Below are 20,762 nucleotides of genomic sequence, written 5' to 3'. Positions count from 1 at the left end.
ATTTACATTGCAATTTAATATGAAAATACTTCTCTGGTTCATATACTGTATATTTTCTTGTAGCCCCTTAGGAATTAACTTGTTGAATATTGAGAAAATAGCACAACTAAGCTGACTTGGATCATAAAAGTAGAAATCTTCTATTTCTTTTGTGGTGCTACTCAGAAGAACATGCTTCAGTTAGATGATGTTTTTTTTTTTTAATTCCAGTTTTTTAAAGGTTTCCAATTCTAGTCACATGTGAGATTTATGCTACCTTTTAAGTCTAAAGATTTTTGGATTTGTTTAGTGTTCTAAATAAATCCTGGATTTATTTCATTTGACTTCTTATAATCCCCTATGATTGTTTCTGCTGTTACACATTTACCAATTATTATCCCTGTTTCAAAGTGAAGTTTTCATTTGTGACTCAGTGGAGTAAGTAACATTATTAGTTTGCTCCATTTATTGTGTTTTGTACCTAGGCATGTACCTCCTACTCCTTAAATATTTTAACTTCTGTTAGTCATTGATTTAAATGTTCTTTCCAGTACTTTGGCCACCTCATGCAAAGAGTTGACTCATTGGAAAAGACTCTGATGCTGGGAGGGATTGGGGGCAGGAGGAGAAGGGGACGACAGAGGATGAGATGGCTGGATGGCATCCCTGACTCGATGGACCTGAGTCTGACTGAACTCTGGTAGTTGGTGATGGACAGGGAGGCCTGGCATACTGCGATTCATGGGGTCACAAAGGGTCGGACATGACTGAGTGACTGAACCAGAGTCATTAGGGCTGATTGCTTTCCCATTGTAATCCTTACTATTTCCTGTCTCTTACTACTTCATGTTTCTATCGCTTTATTTTCCTATTAACTGTGCCTCCATATTAGTAGTGATCACATTGCATTGTTTATATATATATATATATATATATATATATATATATATCTCAAAGAGATTGTAAATTTCTTGAAGCAGTAAACCATGCCTTTACAACATTGGACCTCTATCTAGCATATGGCTTATAGTAGGCACTGGGTGCATTTTTGTTGAATAAATAAATAAAACTAAAATGTAGCAAGGTGGTATTTGTTATTTAAGCCACAGAATCTATACATAAGTATGGAGAAAAATAGCTATTACAAATATATATAAATAGTGTGAACTTTTTAAACATAAGAAGTATAAAACACACCTCCAGTGGACCCTTGAAAACAAATTGGTCAGTCCTGCTTGCAAGAAGGACAAATTTAAATCTGAACTGAAATCATGCTGTTGTGAATCCTGAGGCTTCCTATTATGGGACTATCTTATTGATGAGACTGACTTCAACCGACATCCTTATAAAATTATAGTAAATACACTGTTTTGGTTTGAGGCTAAGTCACATTTTATGGAATATTGTATCTTTTGTTTATTAACTTTTATTTTGATGAAGTCCTTATATAAGTCCCTTCAATGGAACTGATTCTATATTCTTTCTTGATAAATATTATGATCATTAAAAAACAGTATTGTTATTTTTTAAAGTGAGTTCCTGAAGTTTGAGGATCTGGACTTGTGATAAGAATTACTTTTTTTGTGTAATGATGCAGGACAACTAAAATACTTCTTTTTTTTTTTTTTTGCCTGGCTCAGACTTTATTCAAGCTGGCCCCGGAGGGTGGTGACCCTCCTCAACAGGGCCCCTGCTGCAGTAAAATACTTCTTAAATGCCTTTAGAAAGTTATCTGTAGTCTTCCAGGTCCTAAGGAGCTAAAAAAGTGCCAGTTATTACAATAAAAATAAGTTAATTGTTTCTACTTTCACCTAGAATGTAAAAACCTGGAGAGAAAGCTGCTCCTACTCCCCCCACCAAAGGGGAAAAAATCAGATACACACCAAAATCGTAACTTTTCTTGAGTCCTTTAGAGAGCTAAGGTCACAAAGTAACATAAATTCCAGACTCAATGGAATATGAGTGGTCTCAGCTAAGGGACGAATAAATACGCTAAAAATTTAACCAATTGTTCAAAGCCAAGTGTGGGCTGCCATACCAGTGTGAAATAGATGAGTTCTCACTTACTAGCAATATCTTTTCTTTTTTGAGTTTTATTTTATTTTTAATTGAGGGATAATTACTTTACAATATTGTGTTGATTTCTGCCATACATCAACATGAATCAGCGATAGGTATACATATGTCCCCTCCCTATGGAACATCCTACCCCTTCCCACCCCTCTAGGTTGGCACAGAGCCCCAGAGTTGGGTTCTCTGTGTCATACAGCAAATTCCCACTGGTTATCTATTTTCCATATGGCAATGTATGCTTCTCAATGCTTCTCTCTCAAATCACCCCATCCTCTTCTTCCCCCACTCTGTCCAAAGTTCTGTTCCTTAGGTCTGGGTCTGCTTTGCTGCCCTGCAAACAGGATCATCCGTCCCATCTCTTTGATTCCATGTATGTGTTAATATACGATATTTGTTTTTCTCTTTCTGACTTACGTCACTCTGTATAAGAGGGTCTAGGTTTGTCTGCCTCATTAGAACTGACTCAAATGCATTCCTTTTTGTGTCTGAGTAATATTCCATTTCATACAGGTATCACATCTCCTTTATCCAGTCATCTATCGATGGACATCCAGGTTGCTTCCATGTTCTAGCTCCTGTAAATAGTGCTGCGATGAACACTGGGGCTCAGGTGTCCTTTTTGATTACAGTTTCCTTGGGGTATATGCCCAGTAGTGGAATTGTTGGATCCTTTTCACCTTCACTGGGTGCTCAGGAGGGCAGGACAGGAGACTGCATTTCTCCTTGGGGGCATAGGCATGCAGGAGGTGACCTGTGCCCCCTGCAGAAAAACTCAAAGCATCTCTGTTATTAGTTCCTTCTTGCCTGTGAATAAAAAGGCTTACATCGCTGAGGAGAAGCAGCAAATATTGTCACTCACAGGCAGAAAGGGCCCTCCTCAGTGGCATGCATGTGAGGCAGCTGAGATGGGATATGGACATGGAGAAAAACTGCCCAGTGCCCTGGTCTCCAGCTGAGTGCAAATGGCAGTTGCAGTCCACTGCTAGAGGAGGTCAAGGGTTGCTCTGAGTTTGGTGCACTGAGCTGAACCCGGAAAGAAACAACTCATCATTTGTCTAGATTAACTTAACCTCTTACTCAAGTAGCTTGACAGAAGAGGAGCATAAGTATCAGTTACCTCAGACTCAGCTGTCCTACCTGTAAGAATGGATATTCATTAAAAAAAATTACAGGACAGAAACTGTGAAAAAATATCACCCACTGTCAAGAGGTAAGGGAATCAAAGGTTCCAGATGCAGAGCCGACCAAGATGTTATTAACAGAATAGTCAGGTGAAGACTTTAAATAATGATAACAATTATGTTAAAGATTCTATTGGGAAAGGTAAGTGGATAACATGCATATACATATGGGAAATTTAAGAAGATGAAGCTATAAGAATAAGCCATATATATATATACAGAATTTTTTTTAAAAAAAGAATATTAGAATTGAAAAATCCCTTTGACAAATTCTTTAGTATGCTTGATACAACTGAGGAAAGATTGAATGAGCTTGAGGATAGGCCCAGAAAAATTATGGAAGTTATTCAAACTGAATAATGTTGTTCAAACCAAAATGTAAAGTATAAAAAATATTTTAAAAGATAATATCCAATAATTTTGGAACAATAATAAGTTGTCTAATATATATGTACTGGAGTTCTAGAAGATAAAGAGAGAATGAGGTAAATGAAATATCTGAAGAGAAAAGATTGAGAACTTTTCCCCAAACAATGGAAGATAGCAAACCACAGATCCAGGAAGCTTGAAGAACTGTGACAAGGATCAGTACCAAAACCAAAACAATTAAAGAGTAAGTAAACAGAAAATTTGAAACATTGTGATCAAATATAAAGAGATAATCATGAAAACAGTGAGAGAAAATGTTATTTTACAACTTTAAATAACAACAACAAGAAATTATGGTAGGCTTCTTATTAGAAATCGTGAAAGCCAGAAGACAGTGAAGTTATGCCTTTATGAAAGAAAGTTCTTCATGAAGAAGGGGGTATGAAAATAGGTGAAAACTTAGATTCATCAAAAAAAAATGCAACAAAAATGTTAAAGATACAGGCAAATATAAGATATATTTTTTACTTATTTTTAATCATTCTAAAAGCTAATTGACAGTTTAAAGCAAAAATAGTGAAAATGTATTATATATATGCTTTATAATATATGTAAAAATAAAATGTTAAGACAAAGAAGCACAAATTATAAGAAGGAGAAACTGGAAATATATTGCTTTTCTTATACAGTATGTGAAATAACAATATTGTTTTTAAACAGGTTGTGATAAATTAAAAATGTATAGTGTCAACTTAGGTCAACCGTTGAAATTTTAAAGAAGGCAGTAAAACTAATAAGGCAATTGTGGAGAAAAAAATTTAAAAATGCACAATCTACATGGTTGATCAAAAGGGGAAAGAAAGGATCTGGGAAATAGGAACCAGAAAGAGAGTGGATAGACTTAAAACTCACTTTATCAATAGTTATCTTAAATTATCTAAATATGCTGATTAAAATGCAGAGATTGTCAGGTTAGATGAAAATAAAAGAATCAATTGTATATTGTCTACAAAATACTATTTTAATATAACATAGATTTGTTAAAAGTAAAAAGATGGGAGAAAATATACCATATAAACAGAAACCAAAGGAAAGTGGAATGACCATGTTAAAATCAGACAAAATAGACTTCACTCAAGAGATATTACCCAGGTTTCGGAGGATAAAGACGTCAATTCACAAAGAAGACAAACAGGACTTCAAAATACTCAAGGCAAAGCTGACAGAAATAGAAAAATCCATAATTACGTGTGTAGATGCCACCACTCCACATCTTAATTATCAATGAGCAGGTAGAAAGTAATTGAGAATGTGCAAGACATAAACAACACCATCAACCAATATGACCTAATTGACATTCATTAAAGTAAAACATATTCTGGACCATAAAACAAATCTCAACAGGCTTTAAAGAATTGAAATCTTAAAAAGAGTTTTTTCTGATCACTCAAGAATTAAACTAGGAATCAGTAACAGAAAGGTATCTAGAAAATTACACAATATGTGGTTAAACAAAATACTTCTAAACTACCCGTGAATCAAAGAAGAAATCACAAGAGAAAAAAGAAAATATCTGAAATAGACTAAATAAGAAAATATAACATTAAAAATTGTGGGACTTCCCTGGTGGTACAGTTGGTAAGAACCCTCCTTCTAATGCAGGGGACATGCATTCCTGGTCAGGGAACTAAGATCCCACATGCCACAGGGCAACTAAGCTTGCATGCTGCAAGTAGAGAAACCCAAGCTCTAGAGCCAGCTTGCCACAACTGCTGAAGCTGCCCACTGCAATTAGAGAGGCTGGCATGCCATGAAAAAAAAGAGCTCACATGCCACAGTGAAGACCTAGTGCAGTCCAAAAAATTTTTTTAAAAGGCAAAAATCAAAAGTAAAGGTCAATTTAAAAACTTGTGTAAGAATTAAATGCATAAACTAATGAAAGAAAATGAATAAAAGGAAATTCTCAAAATTTTCATCTGCAGAAACTAGAAAAATAGCAAATTCAGCCTAAAACATGCAAATAAAGCCTAGTTAGACAATCAAAATCCTGAAATCTGGAGTTGTTAATTTTGTTGAAGTGGGAGGGAGAAAGATACTTGAGTAGCTGACATTGAAATCTACTTGGAAATTATATGGAAAGAGCTTAGAATAGGCAAGACACTTAAAGAATAACACAGTAGGACAGTCTCTACTAAATATCAAGACTTATTATAAACGGTGTTTTAACTGAACCAATGTGAAACTGGTGCAAGAATTAATAACAGGCCAATACAGCAGAACTGCCGGCCTGAAGACCAACTCTCATGTATTTGATCCCTTAATTTATGACAAAGCTGGCAATGGACAACAATAGGGAAAAGGCAGACAACCAGAGTGCTGGGGAAAATTTTATATATATGCAAAAAAGAAAAAGAAAAAGTTGTGTTCCTACTTCCTACCACATACCTAGCTAATTTTAGACCACACGTGAAAGGCAAAACAATAAAGCTTTTATAAGCTAACATCATCCTTATCTTCTCTAGATAAGGATGGAATACTGAAAAACATTTCCTTGAATTCTGTTCAGGGAGATATTATTTTGGCCAAGGTGGTCTGAAAAGCTTTTGGAAAAAGATGCAAGGTGAACTGGGCCTTGAAGAATGAGTTGGATTTGAACAGGTGCAAATTACAGGGGAGGACATTCAAAGCACAAATTAAATATAGTCTTTGGAGAACAATGATTAGACTGGTTTGGCTGGACAGAATATCTTCTGTATTGAGAGGATGGATAAGACGGCAAACAGTGGACTTTGAATGTCAGATATAGAAAGCTGATATTTGTCCCTCGGGACAATAGATGTGAATCTGTGACGTGATGCAAGTGCTAACATAGTGGCAGTGCCTAATACAGTTTGGAGAGAGGAAGTAAGAAAGATACAAGTGGCATATCTAACCCTAAAGTAGTAAGTATAGGAGCCTTCCTTGGAAAGATAGAGACGAATGTTCCCAATAGGGAGCCTTCCTATATGGGAGCCTTCCTTAGAAAGAGAGAGATGAATGTTCCCAATATTGCAAATAGATCACTGAATGTGGATATGAGTGAGGTGAGACAAAGATAATTAGGATTTCAACTTGTAGTATCTGTGGAAAGCTCTTAAAGAGATGGAAATACCAGACCATCTTACCTGTCCCCTGAGAAAGCTGTATGTGGGTCAAGAAGCAATAGTTAGAACCCTGCATGGAACAACTGATTGGTTCAAGATTGAGAAAGGAGTATGACAGTGCTGTCTGCTGTCACCCTGTTTGTTTAATCTACACGCTAAGCACATCATGGGAAATGCCAGGCTGGATGAGTTACAAGCTGGAATCAAGATAGGTGGGAGAAACATCAACAACCTCAGATATGTGGATGATACCGCTCTACTGGCAAAGAGTGAAGAGGAACTAAAGAACCTCTTGATGAGGCTGAAGGAGGAGAGTGACAGAGCTGGCTTAGAACTAAATATTAAAAAAAACTAAGATCCTGGCATCAGCCCTATTACTTCATGGCAAATAGAGGGAGAAAAGGTGGAAGTGGTGACAGGTTTCCTCTTCTTGGGCTCTAAAATCACTGCAGACAGTGACTGCAGCCATGAAATCAGAAGACGATTGCTTCTTGACAAGAAAGCTATGACAAACCTAGACAGTGTGTTGAAACACAGAGACATTTCTCTGCCCACCAAGGTCTGTACGGTCAAGGCTATGGTCTTCCCAGTGATCATGTACGGTTGTGAGAGCTGGACTATAAAGAAGGCAAAGCGTGGAAGAATTGATGCTTTTGAACTGTGGTGCTGGAGAAGACTCCTGAGAGTCCTCTGGACAGCAAGGAGATCAAACCAGTCAATCTTTACTCGTTGGAAGGGCTGATGCTGAAGCTGAAACTCTAGTATTTTGGTCATCTGATGTGAACAGCTGACTCATTGGAAAAGTCCCTGATGCTGGGAAAGATTGAGGGCAGGAGAAGAGGGCGTCAGAGGATGAGATGGCTGGATAGCATCACTGATGCAATGGATATGAACTTGGGCAAACTTCAGAAGATGGTGAGGGACAAGGAGGCCTGTTGTGCTACAGTCCATGGCATCACAAAGAATTGGACATGAGTGGGCAGCTGAGTAAAAACAACTTCAGGAATGGGGTGAAGAACGGTGGGAGATCACAGGGGAAAAGTTTTGGAGAAAATAATAAATTTTGAGCAAGCTTAAGGGATGAGAAACATAGTCCAAGTAGAAATGTTCAAATGAGCATTAGAAATAGAGACGTGGAGCTCTTCAGGAGAGGTGATGTTTCTGTGTATGAATGGATCTAGTGAGGTCTGGAGCTGAAGTTGCGGATGAGATGTTAGAATAGGAAAGAGAACACTAGAGGGCTAGGGACTGTGTCTCTTGGAACACCCACATTTAGGAAATGGAAGAAAAACTGCTGCTGCTGCTGCTAAGTCGCTTCAGTCGTGTCCGACTCTGTGCGACCCCATAGACGGCAGCCCACCAGGCTCCTCCGTCCCTGGGATTCTCCAGGCAAGAACACTGGAGTGGGTTGCCATTTCCTTCTCCAATGGAAGAAAAAGAAGGCAGCACAAGAATCTGGGACAAGGTGATTAGAAACATGTGAGAAACCGGAAGAGGCTGGCTTTCAAAAAGAGGTGTTAAGGATTTGAATTGCTACAAACTGGTTAAGAACGAAGGCAGGGCAATTGCTTTTCGAGTTTGTGGTCAGGAGATCGTGGGTCACTTTGGGGGCAGTCTCAGTGGAAGTGAAGGGAAGAAGACCAATCTTTAGGCCCCCAGCAGAGTATTAAGGGGCTTCCCAGGTGGCGTTAGTGCTAAAGAACCTGCCTGCCAATGCAGGAGACATAAGAGACACGGGCTCAAATCCTGGGTCGGGAAGATGCCCAGAGAAGGAAATGGCAACTCACTCCAGTATCCTTGCCTGGAGAATCCCATGAAAAGAGGCTCCTGGAGGGCTACAGTTCACGGGATCTCAAAGAGTTGGACATGACTGAAGCAACTTAGCACACACCGACAGAGTATTATGTTCATTTCTGAACATTTTGAAGGTGAGAGAATAAGGATTATAGATTGAGGAAACTAAGCAGGTGGTTAAACTTATCTACAAAGATGGAAGAGGACTTCCCTGGTGGCTCAGATGATAAAGCGTCTGTCTACAATGCGGGAGACCCGGGTTCAATCCCTGGGTTGGGAAGAACCCCTGGAGAAGGAAATGGCAATCCACTCCAGTACTATTGCCTGGAAAATCCCATGGACAGAGGAGCCTGGTAGGCTACAGTTCATGGGGTTCCAAAGAGTCGGACATGACTGAGCGAATTCACTTCTACAAAGATGGAAAGGGGTAGTTATCTGAGATTGTCATCTAACAATGCCTGGGGCACCATGTTATATGGTCTTCAGGCCAGAGCACACCAGAAGATATTTTGTTATTGTTTGGACAATAATATTCTTAAAAAATGACTTAGGTGTGAATGTTTAGAAGTGAAAGTTGTTTTTTTTTTTTTTTTCATAAAAAATCTGTGATTTCTAGCTTCTCTTGAAAAAAATTGGAAATTTGGCACCTGACCCTGTATTTCTGAATGTCATTCATTTGCTGGAGTTGAATAGTAACTTTCCCTTTGGAAGAGCATGGGTCCTTCACTTAGCCATGGTCCCCCTCTGTATGTGGGTATCCCCATTAGACTACCAGCTACATCTTCATAGGTATTTCAGTGAGCAGTCCATAATTAAACCCAGCTCCCTCATTCTATAGAAGAAGGGAATGAAATGGAGGGATGCCTTGTCCTAAAGTCACATAGCTTATCAGTGGGAGTCCATTTTGGAGCCCACACCTCCTGGTTCTTGTTTCACTCTGATTCCTACTCTATGAAGGCATCAGGGTTTTCTCTGGCTGGGTAGTCTCTTGAGGACTGGCCCATGGCAATTTCCACCCCCTCCCCAGCTTTTAGTACTGCCAGATGGTACCTACATGGTTTATTGGCACTGTCCCAACCAGGTTCTCAGTGCTTTTCATGTGGTCCAGATGGTGATCAAAGCTATTTTTCCCTGAACACGAAGGAAACGCTATTGGTCCCCAAGTTCAAACTCACTTTTTTGAGAACTTTGGCATAATATAAGGCACGTAAAATTCCCCATAAGGTTTCTTTTCATGGAGATTTGTGAGGCCCAAGTGGAATGATGTTAAACAGTGACTATCATACATTTCTTCCCAAAGTGGAAAATTAAATTCAGCTCGCTGAAATGAATACCAGATCACATTTTCAAGCTTTTCCACCCCATATCTGTAGAGTTGGTCTTTCAACAGAATTTGAATATTGTGTTTGTATTTATCTTTCTTCTGCCTTAAGAAGAAAGTTGTAAGATGATGGCCTTTTTTTCTTTCTTCCTGGTATAAAAATTCACTAAACATTCAAAAGAGGCCAAATGCTATTAAAAAGTACTGCACTGTTAAGGAGAGCATAACAGACTCTAGCCCACTCACTCAAAAAGGATCTTCTTAAAGTCAGAATACAGCTGAGTTAAGTTTTTCCTTTCTCCACAATTCCAGCCTTTGCCCCTCCACCAAATATGAATAGATGTGGCTTAACAATACAGCAGCTAATATTTAAAATAGATAACCAACAAAGACCTACTGTATAGCACAGGAAACTCTGTTCAAAGTTATGTGGCAGCCTGGATGGGAGGCGAGTTTGAGGGAGGTGAGTATATGTATGGCTGAGTCCCTTTACTGTCCCACTGAAACTATCACAGCATTGTTAACTGGCTTTGCTCCAAAATAAAATAAAAAGTTTTAAGAATTTTTTTAAATTAAAAAAAAAAAAGAGCAGCTAATGATGTTTGGCTAGTGGATTTAAGATAGACAGTGTTAATCCTTAATGTTAAAGCTATAATGACCCTGTGGAAATTTGGAAATACTACTGGTTCAATGAAGTATGACTCCTGCGATGAAAACTGTATTATTTGAGTGTTCCAAACCAGCCAATTCTTTCCTGAATTCATCCCTTTCATTTAATGCCTTGCCAAATACAGCCTATATTAACCATGATACCCTAATAACGATGTGATTATTTTGATTTAGGAGACTGTAATACATCCATCAGATTATCACTGGTAACAGTTTTGTAGCATTTTCTCCCCACTGCACCACTTAGATCACCATGTGTCCAGCCTGTGATAAATCAGCGTCTTTGCTGCCTAATGGCCTGCCACATCTTTCAAGTTCTGTGATGGTTTTCCCCATTGCTAGTACCACTTGCTCAGCGTGGTTGGGCTGTCATTGTGCAATAGTAAACAAGTTCTTGAATCATAGAGTAACCAAAGGTTTTTTCCTCAAATCACTGTCCAGGGCAGTTGAGATTTCTCTCTTTCGCATTATGGTGTTGTCATCTTCAATATATAATCTCCATGTTTGCGTGTATGAATGGTCATACACTAGACTTTACAAGACAGGCATGAATGTGGTATATTACTTCCCTCAATATGTCATTAGCCAGACCCCAGTCTATACTTGAATCTAACCCAACTATAGGGAGCATTAGGATTTTGTTCTTTTTTTCACTGGGAAAAAGAAAATAGAACGGGTGACTATATACCAAATCTTGCCATAACATGGATCTAAATATAACAATGCTTTAAACTGTGAATAGCTCTTTTTTTTTTTTTTAAACTAGAGGCTTCTGACTTTCTGACATATACTTGGAGCTCTATAATTAAGTTTTATGATTTGACAAGCACATTAGATCATCCAAGGAAAAACTTTTGTTTGAAAGAGTCAGAGTCTCAAACATCATTTTCTTGTGATAGGCATCATCAAAAAAGAAAGACAATAGTATTTAAATGTGTATATGGACTTGTACGGAGAAGGCAATGGCACCCTACTCCAGTACTCTTGCCTGGAAAATCCCATGGACGGAGGAGCCTGGAAGGCTGCAGTACATGGGGTCGCTGAGGGTCGGACACAAGTGAGCAACTTCACTTTCACTTTTCACTTTGATGCATTGGAGAAGGAAATGGCAACCCACTCCAGTGTTCTTGCCTGGAGAATCCCAGGGACGAGAGAGCCTGGTGGGCTGCCGTCTATGGGGTCGCACAGAGTCGGACACGACTGAAGTGACTAAGCAGCATGGACTTGTTTGAAATTTGACTGTTTGTTCCAGCAAGAAAGAATCAGATGTATATGAATGTGTCTGAGTGTATCAATGTGATTACTGACAAGTCATAATCTTTCTCTATCTCAGCCATATATGTAACTTTCCAGTAGATTTCTATAAAAATGAAGAATTTCTTTGAGTTATTTCTGAATAAATAACTTGGCTGTAGCATTCAGTTCAGTTCATTTCAGTTGCTGAGTTGTGTCTGACTCTTTGCGATCCCATGAACTGCAGCACTCCAGGCTTCCCTGTCCATCACCAACTCTTAAACTTACTCAAACTCATGTTCATTGAGTCAGTGATGCCATCCAATCATCTCATCCTCTGTTGTCCCCTTCTCCCACCTTCAATCTTTCCCAGTATCAGGGTCTTTTCCAGTGAGTCAGTTCTTTGCATCAGGTGGCCAAAGTATTGGAGTTTCAGCTTAAGCATCATTCCTTCCAATGAATATTCAGGCATGATTTCCTTTAGGATGGACTGGTTGTATCTCCTTGTTGTCCAAGGGACCCTCAAGAGTCTACTCCAACACCACAGTTCAAAAGCATCAATTCTTAAGCACTCAACTTTCTTATAGTCCAACTCTCATATCCATACATGACTACTGGAAAACCATATCTTTGACTAGACAGACCTTTGTTGGCAAAGTAATGTCTCTGCTTTTTAATATGCTGTCTAGGTTGGTCATAGCTTTTCTTCCAAGGAGCAAGTGTCTTAATTTCATGGCTGCAGTCACCATCTGCAGTGATTTTGATGCCCCCCAAAATAAAGTCTGTCACTACTTCCATTGTTTCCCCATCTATTTGCCATGAAGTGATGGGACCAGATGCCATGATCTTAGTTTTCTGAATGTTGAGCTTTAAGCCAACTTTTTCACTCTCTGCTTTCACTTTCATCAAGAGGCTCTTTAGTTCTTCTTTGCTTTCTGCCATAAGGGTGGTGTCATCTGCATATCTGAGGTTATTGATATTTCTCCTGGCAGTCTGATTCCAGCTTCTGCTTCATCCAGCCTGGCATTTCACATGAGGTACTCTGCATGTAAGTTAAATAAGCAGGGTAGCAATATACAGCCTTGATGTACTCCTTTCCCAATTTGAACCAGTCTATTGTTCCATGTCCAGTTCTAACTGTTCTTCTTGACTGTTGCTTCTAACTGTTGCTTCTACAGCTTCTTGGCTGTAGCATTAGATATATATATTCAAATGATGGCCTAGTACAGTCAACTGTAGTAGTATTCTATTCACCTAGGAACTTTATTGATTTTGGAGATATTTCATTAAAATTAAAAATTTATATTTGGTAGGTCAATGATCTGAATTATTGACCTGAGGAAGTGTTGCAGTATAATAATTATAGAATGATAGTGTCAATGACACGGATAAGAAAATGTATGATCTTGGCCTCAGGGATTGGGATTAAGATGGTGGAGTAGGAAAATCCTGAATTTACCTTCTTCCACAGGCATACCAAAAATGCAACTAAAGTTGACTTTGAACAATGGGAGTTTGAATTGCCTGAGTCCACTTATAAATGGATATTTTTTTTCTTTTCTTTTGGTCATGCAGTCTGGCTTGTGGGATCTTAGTTCCCCAATCAAGGATGAACCGATGCCCTCAGCAATGAGAGCATGGAGTCCTAACCACTGGACATCCAGAAAATTCCCTTATATGTGGATATTTTTCAATAGAAAATACTATGGTATTACACTGTCTGTGGTTGATTGAATCTGCAGATGCAGAGGAATCATGGATATGGAAAACTGACTGTAAATTATATGTGGATTAACCCCTGCTTTGTTAATTCCATAGCAACTATCTCTGGGAATGACCTGTAAACTAGCAGGAAAGATTCCACCAATTAAGATATAAAGAAGTAGCCACAGTGAGATAGACAGGAAGGGAAGAGACACAGTCTGTTTAATGCACACAACCGCTGGTGTGGTGACTCATAAAAAGGAGAAGTATCACAATTGCAGACATAACCCCTGAAGAGTGAGGCATCAGAGCCCCAAATCAGGCTCTGCAAACCAGGGATCCTGTAGTGGGAAAACAAAGCCCCAGAACATTTGGCTCTAGAAACCAGTGGGCTGTACATTCAAGCGAACCACAGGGGTTTAGAAAACCTAGTCTATGCTTTTTAAAAGGCACACACAGCATCTCATATGCTGAGTCTCAGGTGCAGGGTCAGCAGTTTGAAAGGTGGTGAGTCAGACCCACTTGCTGATCTTGGAGAGCCTCCCAGAGAGACAGGAGGTAATTGGGTCTCCTCTTGGGACTCAGATGCAGACAGCAGCCATTTGTGTGATCTCACTGTACTGTGCTGATAATGCTGCTGCTGCTGCTGCTAAGTCGCTTCAGTCGTGTACAACTCAGAGCAACCCCATAGACGGCAGTCCACCAAGCTCTGCCGTCCCTGGGATTCTCCAGGCAAGAACACTGGAGTGGGTTGCCATTTCCTTCTCCAATGCACGAAAGTGAAAAGTGAAAGTGAAGTCACTCAGTCGTGTCCGATTCTTAGCGACCCCATGGATTGCAGCCTACCAGGCTCCTCCATCCATGGGATTTTCCAGGCAAGAGTACTGGAGTGGGTTGCCATTGCTTTCTCTGGATACTGATGCTGGAAGGTACCAATTTGGAATCCCCTCCCCCCTGTAGCCTATAAGCACAGTGGCTTGCCCCAACCACCAGCAAGCCTGCAGCAACCACACAAGTTAGGACCTCATGGCCAACGGGGCTGAGGGTCAGATTAGCCTCTAGCATGCCCACAGTAGAAAGCCCCACCATGACAGAACGGTGCATGCTGTCCACTCAGGGAAACCACTGGAGCATCTAGTTCTGGTGGCCAGAGGGGAGTGTGCTGCTGGGCCCCATAAAGCCACTTATCCAAGACTGGGAGATGTAATGAGATGTAACGGACATACCAAATATTACAAAGAAGAAAACACAAAGATTTAGACAAAATGGAGAGACAGAGGAATATGTTTCAAATGATGGAGCAAGATACAACCTCAGGAAAAGAACTAAGTGAAACAGAGATAAGCAGTCTACCTGATAAAGGGATCAAAGTCATGTTCATATAGATGCTCATCAAACTTGGGATAAAGATAGATAAGCACAGTAAGAACTTCAACATAGTTAGAAAATATAAAAAAGAACCAGTCAGAGCTGAAGAATACAATAACTGAAATGAAAAATAGACTAGAGGAAGTCAACAGTAGATTAAGTGATATGGAAGATCAAATCAGTGATCTGGAAGAGACAGTAAAATCATCCATTGTAAGCAGAGTAAAGGAAAAAGAATTTCACAAAATGTGAATAGTTTAAGGGGCCTCTGGGACAACATCAAGTGTACTAACATTCCCATTAGAGGAGTCCCTGAAGGAAAAGAGATTGAAAAGGGCAAAGAAATTATTTGAAAAAATAACAGCTAAAAAATTCCCTAACGTGGGGAGTGAAACAGACATCCAGGTCCAGAAAGCACAGAAAGTCCCAAAGAGGATGAACTCAAGGAAGTTCACACCAGGACATATTATAATTAAGATGTCAAAAATTAAACAGAATCTTAAGAGCAGCAAGAGAAAAACAACTAATTATGTACAAGAGAACTTCCATAAGACCATTACTGACTTTTCAGCAGAAACTTCACATGCAGGCCAGAAAGGAGTGGCATGATATATTTAAAAGACTGAAAAGAAAAAAGGTACTCAACCTGACAAGGTTAGCATTTAGATTTAGAGGAGAGAGAAAGAAATTTACAAATAAGCAAAAGTTAAAAGAGTTCAGCACCACCAGTGCTATAAGAACTGTTAAAAGAACTTTTCTAAGTGGGAAAGAAAAGATACAACTAGAAATTAAAAAATTATAAAAGGAAACATTCTCAGTGATAAAGGTAAATATATAGTAAAAGTAGTGGAATAATTGCTTAAGAAATTAATAGGAAGGTTAAAAGGCAAAAGTAGTAAAATCAACTATATCTATAATAGGTAGTTAAGGATGCACAAAATAAAAAGATTAAAAAAAAAAAGATATCCAAAACATGAAAAATAGTGAGTAGAATGAAAAAGGTTTTTGGAATGCATTTAAATGTAGGAGATCATTAACTTAAAATAGGCACTTATATACATAGGCTGTTTTATAAGAACTTCATGATAACCAAAACCCCAAAACTTAGATATGCAAACAACAAGAAGAAAGGAATCTAAGCATAACACTAAAGATAGTTATTAAATAACAAGGGAAGAGTACAAAAGAGAAAGAATAGAAATGAAAACTATAAAAACAACCAGAAAACAATCAACAAAATGGCAATAATATCATCCCTATCAATAACTACTTCCAGTTCAGTTCAGTCGCTCAGTCGTGTCTGAGTCTTTGCGACCCCATAAATCGCAGCACGCCAGCCCTCCCTGTCCATCACCAACTTCCGGAGTTCACTCAGACTCAACGTGCATCAAGTCCGTGATGCCATCCAGCCATCTCATCCTCTGTCATCACCTTCTCCTCCTGTCCCCAATCCCTCCCAGCATCAGAGTCTTTTCCAATGAGTCAACTCTTTGCATGAGGTGATCAAAGTACTGGAGTTTCAGCTTTAGCATCATTCCTTCCAAAGAAATCCCCGGGTTGATCTCCTTCAGAATGGACTGGTTAGATCTCCTTGCAGACCAAGGGACTCTCAAGAGTCTTCTCCAACACCACAGTTCAAAAGCATCAATTCTTCGGTGCTCAGCCTTCGTCACAGTCCAACTCTCTCATCCATACATGACCACAGGAAAAACCATAGCCTTGACTAGACGGACCTTAGTCGGCAAAGTAATGTCTCTGCTTTTGAATATGCTCTCCAGGTTGGTCATAACTTTTCTTCCAAAGAGTAAGCGTCTTTTAATTTCATGGCTGCAGTCACCATCTGCAGTGATTTTGGAGCCCAAAAACATAAAGTCTGACGCCGTTTCCACTGTTTCCCCATCTACTTCCCATGAAGTGATGGGACCGGATGCCATGATCTTCATTTTCTGAACGTTGAGCTTTAAGCCAATTTTTCACTCTCTTCTTTCACTTTCTTCAACAGGCTTTTTAGTTCCTTTTCACTTTCTGCCATAAGGGTGGTGTCATCTGCGTATCTGAGGTTATTGATATTTCTCCCGGCAATCTTGATTCCAGCTTGTGTTTCTTCCAGCCCAGCGTTTCTCATGATGTACTCTGCATAGAAGTTAAATAAGCAGGGTGACAATATACAGCCTTGATGTACTCCTTTTCTTCTTTGGAACCAGTCTGTTGTTCCATGTCCAGTTCTAACTGTTGCTTCCTGACATGCATACAGATTTCTCAAGAGGCAGGTCAGGTGGTCTGGTATTTCCATCTCTTTCAGAATTTTCCACAGTTTATTGTGATCCACACAGTCAAAGGCTTTGGCATAGTCAATAAAGCAGAAATAGATGTTTTTCTGGAACTCTCTTGCTTTTTCCATGATCCAGCGGATGTTCGCAATTTGATCTCTGGTTCCTCTGCCTTTTCTAAAACCAGCTTGAACATCTGGAAGTTCACAGTTCACATACTGCTGAAGCCTGGCTTGGAGAATTTTGAGCATTACTTTACTAGCATGTGAGATGAGTGCAATTGTGCGGTAGTTTGAGCATTCTTTGGCATTGCCTTTCTTTGGAATTGGAATGAAAACTGACCTTTTCATTCCAGTCCTGTGGCCACTGCTGAGTTTTCCAAATTTGCTGGCATATTGAGTGCAGCACTCTCACAGCATCATCTTTCAGGATTTGAAATAGCTCCACTGGAATTCCATCACCTCCACTAGCTTTGTTCGTAGTGATGCTTTCTAAGGCCCACTTGACTTCACATTCCAGGATGTCTGGCTCTAGATGAGTGATCACACCATCGTGATTATCTGGGTTGTGAAGATCTTTTTTGTACAGTTCTTCTGTGTATTCTTGCCACCTCTTCTTAATATCTTCTGCTTCTGTTAGGTCCATACCATTTCTGTTCTTTATCGAGCCCATCTTTGCATGAAATGTTCCCTTGGTATCTCTAATTTTCTTGAAGAGATCTCTAGTCTTTCCCATTCTGTTCTTTTCCTCTATTTCTTTGCATTGATCACCGAAGAAGGCTTACTTATCTCTTCTTGCTAGTCTTTGGAACTCTGCATTCAGATGCTTATATCTTTCCTTTTCTCCTTTGCTTTTCGCCTCTCTTCTTTTCACAGCTATTTGGAAGGCCTCCCCAGACAGCCATTTTGCTTTTTTGCATTTCTTTTCCATGGGGATAGTCTTGATCCCTGTCCTGTACAGTGTCACGAACCCCTATCCATAGTTCATCAGACACTCTATCTATCCGATCTAGTCCCTTAAATCTATTTCTCACTTCCATTGTATAATCATAAGGGATTTGATTTAGGTCATACCTGAATGGTCTAGCATTTTGCCTAAATTCTTCAATTTCAATCTGAATTTGGTAATAAGGAGTTCATGATCTGAGCCACAGTCAGCTCCTGGTCTTGTTTTTGTTGACTGTATAGAGCTTCTCCATCTTTGGCTGCAAAGAATATAATCAATCTGATTTCAGTGTTGACCATCTGGTGATGTCCATGTGTAGAGTTTTCTCTTGTGTTGTTGGAAAAGGGTGTTTGCTGTGACCAGTGCATTTTCTTGGCAAAACGCTATTAGTCTTTGCCCTGCTTCATTCTGCATTCCAAGGCCAAATTTGCCTGTTACTCCATTGTGACCCACTCCAGTACTCTTGCCTGGAAAATCCCATGGACGGAGGAGCCTGGTAGGCTGCAGTTCATGGGGTTGTGAAGAATTGGACACGACTGAGCGACTTTACTTTCACTTTTCACTTTCATGCATTGGAGAAGGAAATGGCAACTCACTCCAGTGTTCTTGCCTGGAGAATCCCAGGGACAGAGGAGCCTGGTGGGCTGCTGCCTATGAGGTCGCACAGAGTCAGACACGACTGAAGCGACTTAGCAGCAGCAGCAGCAGCAGCAGCCAGGTGTTTCTTGACTTCCTACTTTTGCATTCCAGTCCCCTATAAAAGGACATGAAAAGGACATCTTTTTTAGGTGTTAGTTTTAAAAGGTCTTTTAGGTCTTTATTGTACCGTTCAACTTCAGCTTCTTCAGCGTTACTGGTTGGGGCATAGACTTGGATTACTGTGATACTGAATGGTTTGCCTTGGAAACGAACAGAGATCATTCTGTCGTTTTTGAGATTGCATCCAAGTACTGCATTTCAGACTCTCTTGTTGACCATGATGGCTACTCCATTTCTTCTGAAGGATTCCTGCCCGCAGTAGTAGTTATAATGGTCATCTGAGTTAAATTCACCCATTCCAGTCCATTTTAGTTCACTGATTTTCAGAATGTCAACGTTAACTCTTGCCATCTCCTGTTTGACCACTTCCAATTTGCCTTGATTCATGGACCTGACATTCCAGGTTCCTATGCAATATTGCTCTTTACAGCATCGGACCTTGTTTCTATCACCAGTCACATCCACAGCCGGGTATTGTTTTTGCTTTAGGTCCATCCCTTCATTCTTTCTGGAGTTATTTCTCCACTGATCTCCAGTAGCGTGTTGGCGACCTACTGACCTGGGGAGTTCCTCGTTCAGTATCCTATCATTTTGCCTGTTCATGGGGTTCTGAAGGCAAGAATACTGAAGTGGCTTGCCATTCCCTTCTCCAGTGGACCACAATCTGTCAGACCTCTCCACCATGACCCGCCTGTCTTGGGTTGCCCTGCAGGCATGGCTTGGTTTCATTGAGTTAGACAAGGCTGTGGTCCTAGTGTGATTAGATTGACTAGTTTTCTGTGAGTATGGTTTCAGTGTGTCTGCCCTCTGATGCCCTCTTGCAACACGTACCTCTTACTTGGGTTTCTGTTACCTTGGGCGTGGGATATCTCCACACGGCTGCTCCAGCAAAGGGCAGCCGCTGCTCCTTACCTTGGACGAAGGGTATCTCCTCAACACCCCCCTTCCTGACCTTCAACGTGGGATAGCTCCTCTAGGCCCTCCTGCGCCTGCGCAGCCACTGCTCCTTGGCCACTGCCCCGGTCTCAGGCGTGGGGTTGCTCCTCCCAGCCACCGCCCCTGGCCTCAGATGTGGGGTTGCTCCTCCCAGCCACCGCCCCTGGCCTTGGACGCGGGGTGGCTCCTCTCGGCCATTCCTGCGCCATCGGAGCCTGGCACTCTCGGCTGCTGCCCCTGACCTTGGACATGGGACAACTCCTCTTGGCTACCGCCCTTCGGGCATGGGGTCCTCCTGGCTTCTGTCCCTGACCTTGGACATGGGGTAGCTTCTCTCGGCCGTGCTCAGTATGCCGGCCGTGGCCGCCGGCGCTTAGTGCACAGGCGGCAGTCTAAAGATTTGAATTAAATGTTCCAGTCAAAAGAAGAGGGTGGCTGAATGGATAAAACCACAATACCCATGTGTAATGTTGTCTGTAAGACACTTTAGTTCTAAGTCACACACAGACTGGAAGTGAGAGAATTAAAAAAGGTAATCCATGGAAATGGAAACAGAAAGCTAGAGTAGCAGTAAGTAAATCAGACAAAACAGATGAAATAGAGAAACACTGTAATAAGAAACAAAGAAGGGCATTCTGAATGATATAGGGATCAATCCAATAAGAATATTTAACAGTTAGCTGCATATGTACTCAACTCAGGAGCACCTAAGGGCATAAATCAAATACTGACAGACATAAAGGGAGAAATTGACAGTAACACACAATAATAGTGGAAGATGTTAACACCCCGCTTACATAAATGGATAGATCAACCAGGCAGAAAGTCAACAGGTGACATTGGCCTTCACATTAGACCAGACTAACATGATAGATGTATACAGAACATTTCATCCAAAAGCAATAGAATACACATTCTTTTCAAGTAGACATGGAACATTCTCCAGGGTATATCACATCCAAGGTCACAAAACAAGTCTTAATAAATTAAGCATCTTTTCTGACCACAATAATATGAT

The sequence above is a fragment of the Capra hircus genome, chromosome 17 (assembly GCF_001704415.2).
Source record: "Capra hircus breed San Clemente chromosome 17, ASM170441v1, whole genome shotgun sequence".
NCBI lineage: Eukaryota > Metazoa > Chordata > Mammalia > Artiodactyla > Bovidae > Capra > Capra hircus.
Note: the sequence above shows the minus strand (reverse complement) of the source record.